This window comes from Lolium perenne, chromosome 6, assembly GCF_019359855.2.
Source record: "Lolium perenne isolate Kyuss_39 chromosome 6, Kyuss_2.0, whole genome shotgun sequence".
NCBI classification, from domain to species: domain Eukaryota; kingdom Viridiplantae; phylum Streptophyta; class Magnoliopsida; order Poales; family Poaceae; genus Lolium; species Lolium perenne.
In genome coordinates, this window is record NC_067249.2 from 169,854,766 (window position 1) to 169,866,524 (window position 11,759).

An 11,759-nucleotide genomic window follows, 5' to 3' on the forward strand; every position below is an offset into this window, starting at 1 on the left:
TTGAACCATATGTTGGCTTCAAGGTTGCAATAAGAAGAAATTGATGAAGGATATCAAGTATCAAGTATGTCTTGAAGTTGAAGATGAAGTGAACCCTCGAGTTAGTTCAAGACATCAACATGATGAAGAATGAAGAAATGAAGTGCAAGTTCAAGATGAGCCAACTCGAAGAGATCATATGCTTGAAGCTTGCCATCCATATGGTGATCATGGATATGTGAAGATGCGCCGAAGAAGTAGCTCTCCCATAGTGGAGTATGGGGGAGCATTTCGCATGACTTCATCAAGCAAGCACAATCAAGAAAGGCGTTCCATCTTGTTGCAGTCAAGACCGTCATCATCAAGCTCAAGTGGAATGCGCAAGGTTAAGGTTTTCTCTTGATAGGGTTTTTTTCTCACCGGTCTCATGGTGTAGTTGGAGACCGGTTTATAGTTTAGTTGCCGTACTATCAACAGGGCTCTCGAGTGAGTAACTCGATCGTATACTTCGGAAAGCTCAAACCTTTGCATCCTTACATCATCTTTCTTGGTTGTTATTTGGATCTTATCCATATGGTTTTTTAGAGCTTGTTATTATTCTCATGACAAGGTCTAGTTCATCGAAAATGGATTCCGCATGAATCACTTGTTGCGTTTTTGATATTGGAGTTTTTCTCGGTTTCTCGTATTGAGAGGTTTCACTCCAAAATACATAGAAAAACCTATCCCACGTGTTCTTAAGATTTTCACTCTTTGTGGGGTATCTCTTGTCATCTTCTTTACAACAAAATTTGTTTCACCTAAATTCGAGTTTCCTAACTCAAGTTGTTGCATTTTCCATATTGGAGGTTTTACCGGTTTGCCTTTTATAGATAGGTATAACCTTTATTCATTTGTTTCTATCCTACTTTGCTGTAATATGATGTTTCTATGAATATTGTTGTAGATCTTGCTGTTGTGATTTCAACGAGCCAAAGATCATCGAAATCGGAGTCCGGATGCAAAAGTTCTTAAGATTTTCGTATCGGGTGTTTGGGTAAAAACAGGGGGGCTGGAACTGCCGACGGGAGCACCCCGGCACTGCCGGTGGCCAAGGCGAGCACTGCCTGCCACCCCGGCACTTCTGGTGGCACAAGGCCGACACTGCCAGCCTGTCGCGATTTTGGCCCCAACGGGCAGAAATCTAAGACCCCTATTCAAGGCCTTCTTCCTCCTCTTTCTCCCCACTTCTTCTTCCTCCTTTTGCTCTCCACCATTGTTGACCTTGAGAGCTTACCATATCCCTCTACTACTTCAATGATTCTTGAATCCTTTTGAGGGAAAAGGAAGAGGAGATCCAGATCTACATTTCTACCTATCAAATCCTTCTCTTTGTGAGTGGAACTCTCTAGATCTTGAACTTGGTGTTCTTTGTGAATTCCTTTGTTCTTCCTCTCTTATTCCCCCAATACGTTTGTAGCTTTGTTGGAATTTGAGATAGAAGGACTTGAGCATCTTTGTGGTGTTCTTTCCATTGCATTTGGTGCACGGTTTGAGTTCTCCACGGTGATTCGTGGAGGTGAAAGCAAGATAGTTGTTACTCTTGGGTTCTTGGAACCCTAGATGGATTCTAGGCCTTTGTGGTAATTTGTTGGGAGCCTCCAATTAATTTGTGGATGTGTGCCCCAACCTTTGTGTAAGGTCCGGTTCCGACTCGAAGGAAATCCCTTAGTGGAACTGTGGAGACCCGGCATACCACTGCATGGTGTAGTATGCAAGTCTGATATAACACCAATGAAACACCGTTCCACTAGTATTATATCGCTCAGAGTGGTACAACAGAAACATATGCGGGTCCAAGGCATGTCTATAGAATTACAACATTGACTCTGTTACATAAGATCATCACAGCCTCCTACTTTACAATGAGGTAAATCTGCAAATAAACTCCAGAAGAATGACTCGTAGTCTAATCCTATCACGAACTCTATTTGTAGAGTATTTAACTAGCTATAGAGGCTATGAATAGATTCTAGCTAAATAGGAGCTAGGTTTAGGAAGCTAGTTCCCTTCTATGGCTAATCTAGGTTTTCTCCTTGTTGGATGTGTATTTGACTCTTCTGACAGGGTCCTGTCTCTTGAAGTAGTTGTTGACTCCTCGGCCTTCGAGTTGCATTGTAGATCCTCCTTCGATGCCTCCATATCTAAGCAGGGGATTTAAGAGTGGGATGAGTACGAGCGTACTCAACAAGTTCATTATAGGAAAGAGGTGTTTAATGCACTAGCTACGGCATTAGACCAGAAAGTCTAATACCAATGCAAGTTTTCATAACCATTTCTTCAAAAGGTTGCTTTTATTCAGAAGAACTATGTCCGTCAGCCTTCACCGGTTTACTAGAACTTCATGGAGCTCCTTTCCGGCCGCGTTCGCAGTTCCTTATCCCGGAACAGGGAGTGACAGGTCACGGTTCTTTACACTCTGCAGAGGTGTGTTGCTTTACCCATAAGAGATCTTATCCTTGGTGCCAACCGAGCTTAAGTTCTCGTCCACACTTCCTTTGGTGTGAGGCCTGGTATAAGGTCTAGCCAATCATGTTCCTCCGCTACCTCGAACACCCACCCTTTGTTGCATGCCCCGACCCTGGGTCCACGCCGGTCCCATTATTCCCGTAATTTCAGGGTGGACCCCGACCACGACGACAGTCTGGGATCGAACCAAACTCCTTCGCCGGTAGCTGCAACCCATCATAGACCGCAATACCGTGGGGACTTAGAATGGGTTCCCCACCCACAAGTTGTTCCGCAAGCCGCAACCGCTACGGTATGCACAGCATAACCGTGGGGACTTAGAATGGGTTCCCCACCCACAAGTTGCTCCGCAAGATACAACCGCTACGGTAAGCGCATCCGTTGATGAACGAGAGGTGGAAACACTTTTGACTACTCCGTCCCACTCCGGATCTTATGGTTAACACGGATATTACGGCACAAGAATCACTGGCGACATTTGTTGTTTAATCCTAGATGGATATAAACCCGTGCAATGGAACCTCCACCATATCAACACAATCCATGGTTCCATTGCCCACCACATAGTCATATTCATAGTTATGAAAGTAGTGGTTTTGATTTTTATGCAATAGTGATAACCATAATACTTTGCAAGTAATTTGATAGAAATACTCAAATGACATGAGCAAGTGATGAACTTGCCTTTCTTGGCTGCAAGATTATGCAGACAAGGTCTTCGATACGCAATAACTCCACATTCTGAAATAGCATCATCGTCCGGTAAGGACGATGTTTAAAAGATTGGCAAGGATGCAATAATGCATAATTATGAGATGCAATCGTTCTAAGCGTGGCCTAACCCCGATGATTTAGGATTAGTGAGTTGTAATGATTAGTTCAGGGTGTGTTGCACTTTTAGGGTGTTTCACAACAAGGTTCTTATGCAGGGTTGTTTTGTTTTAGTATCATAAACAGGTGATGTAATAAATCATGATAATAACACAAATAGCACATAACAATATCATTTGGTATACTCCTAACATTTTATGAATATTGGTTGGTTTTAGCCCTATATGGCATGGTTAATGATTAATTATCATATACTTCAAAAGAATAACTTTTGAAGAACATGTTCTTTGATAAAGAACAAGTATGATAATTAGGGTTGTGGAGTTCTATGGTTTTCTATGGTTTTAATTGGTTTCTGGTGTAAATAGTAGATGGATCACAACTTAGTTGGATTCATCAACACCTAGGGCTTGTAAGGTTGAGCTAAGCCTAGGCATCTTGAGCAATTTATTATAAATAGTTGCTATCAAGGTTGGTATACCTTGCTGGTGATAACTGATTATTGGCTATAGGTCCTATTAGGTAGGATTGATGATGATTCCTTATTTTCTTCAAAAGAATAACTTTTGAAGAACATACTTCTTAAATATTAAGAAGTATCTCAGTTAGGTTTAAGGTTGTCTAGGTGTTGCTATTGGATTTACTAAGTAAGAAATAGTTGACTCCTAAGTGGAATGATAAATAATTATCTTACACTAATAGGGTTTAGTGGAGTATGATTAGGTAATGCAAGATAATAAGCATGGTTGCTATTTGGGGTTCATCGCAATGGTGTGATGCTAAGCATGGATGAATAAGGATGATGGTCTTGACAGTAGTAGCGAGGGTTTAAATTTGGTTGATCCTACTTGATCAACTAGGTTTAGCGATATGCATACAGGGAATACTAAATGGCTAGTGATAGGATTCTACATTTTATGTGGACATAGGTATGTCTTTTAGTTGCTAATGATGGCTCTATGATTTGAAATGAAGTACCATGATCACATGTTCTAACCTAGGGTTTAGGTTAGAAGCACTTTAGGTTTCATATTGATTATTAGAACTAGAGTTTGGTGCATAGTTGAATTAGGGTTTTAGTATCCCACATAAAATTATGGTTTTGTGTTCTTAATTCAATATGGAACTTAGGGTTTCCTAATTGTCAATTAGTTCTTGGATTAATAACTTCATTTGGAAAGTTGAAGTTATTAATAACTTTAAAATGAGAATAATATTGAATCTGGCATTTTAATAATTTTTAAATAATTAATAATTAAGATAATAATTAATTAGGGTTTAAATCCTTCTAATAAGGATTTAACAAAATAATAAATAAAGAAAATTAGTTTTCATGTTTTCTTTATTTACTTACTGGTTTTATTTATTTTATAAATGTTTTCTTAATTTCTGAATTTTAATTGTATTTAGAATTAAAATTAAAGGCTTTAAATAACAAGTATTAAACAATTAAATTTTTATTAAAAATAAAAATTTCATATTATATTTTTATTAAATAGAATTTACTTTTATAAGAATTTTGATGTCTTATTTTTATTTTTCTGAGTTAATATGATTTTTCTATAATTATTTGAAGTTGCAGTAATTTACTGGATTTAAATTAAAATAGAAAAGGCTAAGTGTACCGGTTGGGGTTCTACCCATGTCACTGACTGGTGGACCCTAGTCCACGTCAGCTGCCACGTGGACGAAGACTGGTCAAAATTTGACCAGCGTTTGACCTCGCCGACGTTTAGCCGCCGGCGGCCAACTGGGAACGGCGCCGCCGATTTAGGGCACCCCCGGAAGCGAAACTCGTACCTACGGACTCCCCTCGACACGCTGGACAACATAGTGGTGTTGGATTTTCGAATGGGTCACCGGAGCGTCGCCGGCAAACATGCCCGCGGCGGAGCAACTCCGGCGGGATCTCGAATCGTAGGCTACGGTTGATGAAATTGCACAAATAAGGGGTCTCTGGGAGCGCACACTCACCCTGAGGCTGATAGGCTGCTCGACGAAGGCAGGGGTAGTCGGAGTTGAGCTCGGGGACATGAATTCCGGCGGGCTCCGACAAAAGGGAACGGGCAAATTCTCCCGATTGAGCACACCGTTTCTCGATTCCTTGTGGGGGATGGGCAAGAAGAGCACGGCGGTGACGATGGTGACCACGCCGAGGCTCGGGGAGGCTTCCTTCGCCGGCGGTAATGGTGAGGTGGTGCGGCAGGTGTCGGCTTGGGGAACGAAATTTGGGCCAGAGAGGAAGAACTCGATGCTGCGGTGCGTTGTGCGGCTTTTATACGGTTCGGGAACACGCCTCGTCACGCAGCTGAATGAGGAGATGTCGACAGCGACGAGGAGAAGCTCGCCACGGCGTCGTGCTGTCCACCATGCGCGACGAAGAGATGAGGACGACCCTCTCTCTGTTTTAATTCGACGAAGGGGTATCTTGGGCTGAGTTGGGCTGTGCTGGGCAAGTGCTTGTTGGGCTGCTGGTGGGCTTCTGCGGACAGAGGAGGTCCAGGTGAGATTTTCTCCTCTCCTTTTCTTTTTCCATTTCTGTTTTTATTTTCTGTTTTCCTTTTCTAATTTGCATTCTATTTTAAATTCAAATTTGAACCCTTTTCTATTTTGCAGGTGTTTGATAACTGCAATTTTATGAGGACTAGTAAGAAAATCAGTATGTTACTGCATTGTTCTTAAATAAACATTAATAGATATATATATATATATGTGGCCTTGCTACAATTTTTAATTAGGCAAGAATTTAGGTGTTAGTTTTAATTTCCTTTTTCATTTATGATATAACTCTCTGTTGAATAATTAGAGTTGGTTATGCCTCTTCCAATTGTTTTGGAAGTTATTATTATGACTTGGTTTCATATTTGAGGAATTTGTCAATTGCACATGATTTTATGTGAGCTCCAATGTATTAAATTCAATAATTGAAGCTAAAGATTTTATTAATGTGCCATACTAGGATTCTATCAGTTCTAGTATAACCCCCTTGTTGAGGTTAATACTATCACTACATTTGAAAGTATCTCAGTAAGGATTGTTTCAATCATGGTTTATCTTGTTTACAAAGATAAATGGTTGATCACTACACATATGGTTTAATTATAGGTTATAGAGGTGAAATGGAACCATAATGCATGTGTTAGGGTTAATCTCCCCTAACCATGATAAGGTGGTTGTTTACTTAACATTTTATGTTCTCCTCTGGATACTAAGATATTGAGAATTGGTTTTATCTTCTACCAATTAACTTCTATTATTATCCCCAACTTATCATTAAAGTAACTAGAATGATTATGGTTCTTTTTATAGTTAACTTTGGTTATATGGACTAATGATTTCTCACCATATAAAGTATGGAGTTTTACTCTAAAGTTTTCTTAGGTCCTTTAATTGAGGAATAAATGGATTATAGATGTGCTATAGTCCTACTTATGATCACCTAGTGATCCACAAGTTGGGATTGAGATATAAGTCTGGATTTGCTTACTAGTGATCCCCCTATGATTTCATGTGGTGAATAAGATCTACTAGTCATATAAGTGTTAGCATTTGGATTATTCTCCTATTTCTCCAAAGTATGGTCATGGATTAGGCTTGATCCACTTGTTCTTAATGTCCTTATCTCAAGTTCTTAGGGTTTATGATCATTACTCAATTTATAATGATCAAGGTTTGGCTTCTAAGTTATCTCTCATTAAATAGGTTTCTCACTTCCATGATCAAGCATTGTCTTGATCAACTAGGGTATAATACTTCTAATTTACCTTCTTGAATGGGACTACTATGGTTGCCTCTAAAGTTTATATCCCAGGAGAATGTCTGAGATATTATGTTAAGGTTCTACTTAAATAATGTTGATATTATCATCTGAGTATATGGATAGTTCTCTCCCTCACATTTAAGTGTTGGCTCAACTAACTTGAGTGTAACACCATAATTGATCTCTCTTATATAAGAATGGATTATTCTAGGTTATGGTGTGCTCCTAATACTCTAATTCAATGGTTGTCCTTTATTCTTAAATAGATAAAGCTATGTTTTGTATGATTGGTCTCTCTCATTTTGGAAAGGACTTTAATACTAACTTAAGGTTAGGCTCCATAGGAATTGATGTGATCATCAATATCTATGTTTAACATAAATGGTTTCTCTCTCTAGGAATGTCTTGAATAATATCCTAGGGTTCCTCTTAAAGATGATGATTTGAATACTTGGATGTATATCCAAGGTTTAGCTCAAGGTTTGTTATTGCTCCTCTAATATTTGTTATATATAGAACTCTCACCTCTCTAGGTTTGATGTACAATAATATGGAATAGAGAAGGATATATATTTCTAGAGTGGATCTCCTTGTTATGTTTCCAAGAATGAAATAATATGAATACCATGAGGTTCATGGTAGGATCTTGGATTTGTTTAAGACATGGAAAAGATAAGTGAAGAATAGTTTCTCCAATTATTGTTACTTGATTTCCAATTAAATGGATGTTCATATGTTATGGCAAGGAATTCCATATCTTGATCTTTTATAAGATCAAGCAATTGATCATTGAGTAAAGTGTTGTGGTGTTGATTATTAGTCCATTTGATCTAACCCCTTAGATCAAATCATCTTTACCCAAAACAAGGTTTTAACAAAGTCACATTGAGGTTTATAGCGCTTGACTTGATGAGCTACTTCAATTCCACCAAGGTCAAGTGAAACTTCAGTTACTGTGACTGTTCTACTTTAAAGCGCGAAAATTCCCCAGATTTTCTATGCATGAATGCAATGCACACATCTGTTTCCTCTATTTTTGTAACCCCAATACCTGGGATATTACAGTCTCTACCCCTTAAACTAAACTTCGTCCTCGAAGTTTGATATCTCTCACGTTTCGGAGTGTGGATCTGTCTTGTGCAGACTATATCTTTTCTTGAACTCCGTATTAATCTTACTGGATATCATTGAATATATCCCTTGTCCAGATTCTTCCTGGAATCCCTTAGGGTTTGTCTCTGAACCATGGTTCTTACTTTGATTCTTTGATTTCTTCCAACTCTATAAGCTGGTTTTCTTTCTCATTGAAGATTCAATGATTGAGACTTCTTCTGGTGCTGCTAGTTTTATTCGAAGGCTAATTTGATACTAAACTCCTAATTGGTAAATAGGTCTTTGTTTTCCCTTACTACCAAAACTGCAATAATGGTACTAAGTAAGGTACTAAACATTGAAATGATCATGATGGTTTATTCCTCTAAAAATGGATTAGACTCATTTAGTCCATCCAATCATGGTTTATAGTTGATACCTATAACTATTTTGTGTTCTTTAGGTTCCATGAAAGGAATCATTCTATTAGTCCTTGATATTAGTATGTTCAATCTTCTTCATCCTTTGACCATCTTCGGCTTTATTGGTCTACAGTATTTCCTTCGTCCAACTTCTTTATGCTTGACTTACTTGAGCTTTCATACTTCTGAGTAAATACTACTCACTTTCTCAAGTTATAGTCCACTTCTTTCTTCCTCGAGGTATGAACCTCGGCTTCTGGTCTGACATCCTTCTGAAAGTAGTGTTCGATAATCTTATGAAAATAAGATCGAACTTCCTCTCAGTTCAGACCTTCATCATCTATCTTGCTCAAAATATTGAGTCTTTGTACTTCCAACTCAATGTTTACTCTACCCCTTAGAGTTTTCTTATGGTATTCAACTCCTTTTCTTCCAACCATTGGATTGATGGTTAGAATATTGGTCTGGTTCTAACTTATGGTTTATACTTTTAAGGTCTTGTAAAGAATCCTTGTGGTGTATCCACTTTATTGTGGACCTTCAATGTGAATCCTTCGACTAAATGATTTTAGGTTATTGTTATTTGGTTAACAAAATTCTATTTGTTCACAACTTCTTGGTACAAATAATCCACTGGTGGACTACTTGATACCAATTGTAGCTATTTGTTATCTAAAAATGGATTCTATCATAGGTTCTGATCAACTGGACGAGACATCTTCTACTTTATCTCGTAGTATTGATCCTATACTAATTGTGGTCTTCTGATATCAATTATGGTCTTCTTATATCCGTTATGTTTTCATAGGTCATCTTCCTTTCTTCAGGGTTTATTTTGCAAGAAAGCCACTAGCTGACACTATGAATATAGTATCCGAAGTGATTTCCCGTGCATTCCCTCTTCCATAATGATTATGGATCTGCTTGAGCTTCACCATAATCACCAGATTTCTTACCTTCATGCTTCTTATGTACTAAAGTACTCCTCTGTTGAGGCAAAGCATGAGTTTTGATTGGTACTATCTTCAGAGTATTGTGGTTACTTCCCACAACTTTGCTTCCTTCCTCTGATGAACCTTCATCTTGTCTTCGGAATCTTCCAGAGTTCGTCGCTTCCTCACACGAATACTATTACCCTCTAGATCTATAGCATCAAGTAAGGACTTGATATTGCAACATGCACTTGCATATCAAAGTCAAACTTCATGTATGGATCTAGTCAAACAATGAAAATCCAATAAGATCCAAGAAGATTCAGCTTTGTGCATATAATACACACCATCATAAGCCTGAATATAATAGTTGAGTAAGACATCTCTAAACATCAGGCTCTGATGTGTAGTATATAACACCACATAATATAGGTTTATATCGTGATACTTAGTACGAATATATGGGGTTCTACTATTTGTCTCAACATTTACCTCAATTGCCCAATTGCATTGAGATAAACTTGACACAAAGTGGTCTGGAATAGTGGAAGTTAACCTAGTTTTGTTTGGAAGTACTTACAAAGTATTATACCATATATAAGTGCTATTGAGGACTATTTTGTATGATACCACTAGTTCTAATATGGTTACTCTGAATACATATTTATTAGGATATAGTTCCTATACTTCTAAGCTTTTCTACCATAAGCATATGGTCATGATGTGCTTGGCACACTTCCCATATTTTTGGAACACAGTTCTTGCACTATTGTCCGGCTTCTTATTGTACTCCTCCTAAATGTTTATGATGTTCTATTCCATCACATAATGAATCTCAAGTGAATCATATGTGATTACTATTTCTACCATGTAAGTAGACATATTTTATTCCTATCTCTCTCCCTTACCTCCCATGATTGACTCATCATGGTCTATACTACCTCATATAACTCATAATTATCACTTACTATCAACTATTTCACAAGTTTGGATAATTTACTTACCCATTACTTGTATTGGTTTACACCTTCTAGTAGGCTATCTTCCTACTATACTTATCTTTATCACTTGATATCACTCCTATTACAAGTCTGGATAATTCTTACTTAACCATAACATGTGTTGGTACACATCTTCCAATAGGATATCTTCCTTATGGTTGTATCCTCTCTTTGGACTACAATGTATTGTATACCAACTGTGATCTACTCATCTATTGTTTAAAGGATTTAATGGTATGCTACCTGTTTGGGATTAACTAACTAATTTCCCTTAGGAAATATAGGTTAGAAGGTGTGACTCAAGTGTGTCAGGATTATTCTCAAGTGAATATCCATCTCAAGTCATAAGAATATTTGGTTTAACTAAGACAACTTCCTATAGACACTACCAAACCTATAGGTCTCCTTTAAAGGGTTTTAATCCTAAGGTCAAAGCAATTGCTCTGATACCAACTGTGGAGACCCGGCATACCACTGCATGGTGTAGTATGCAAGTCTGATATAACACCAATGAAACACCGTTCCACTAGTATTATATCGCTCAGAGTGGTACAACAGAAACATATGCGGGTCCAAGGCATGTCTATAGAATTACAACATTGACTCTGTTACATAAGATCATCACAGCCTCCTACTTTACAATGAGGTAAATCTGCAAATAAACTCCAGAAGAATGACTCGTAGTCTAATCCTATCACGAACTCTATTTGTAGAGTATTTAACTAGCTATAGAGGCTATGAATAGATTCTAGCTAAATAGGAGCTAGGTTTAGGAAGCTAGTTCCCTTCTATGGCTAATCTAGGTTTTCTCCTTGTTGGATGTGTATTTGACTCTTCTGACAGGGTCCTGTCTCTTGAAGTAGTTGTTGACTCCTCGGCCTTCGAGTTGCATTGTAGATCCTCCTTCGATGCCTCCATATCTAAGCAGGGGATTTAAGAGTGGGATGAGTACGAGCGTACTCAACAAGTTCATTATAGGAAAGAGGTGTTTAATGCACTAGCTACGGCATTAGACCAGAAAGTCTAATACCAATGCAAGTTTTCATAACCATTTCTTCAAAAGGTTGCTTTTATTCAGAAGAACTATGTCCGTCAGCCTTCACCGGTTTACTAGAACTTCATGGAGCTCCTTTCCGGCCGCGTTCGCGATTCCTTATCCCGGAACAGGAGTGACAGTCACGGTTCTTTACACTCTGCAGAGGTGTGTTGCTTTACCCATAAGAGATCTTATCCT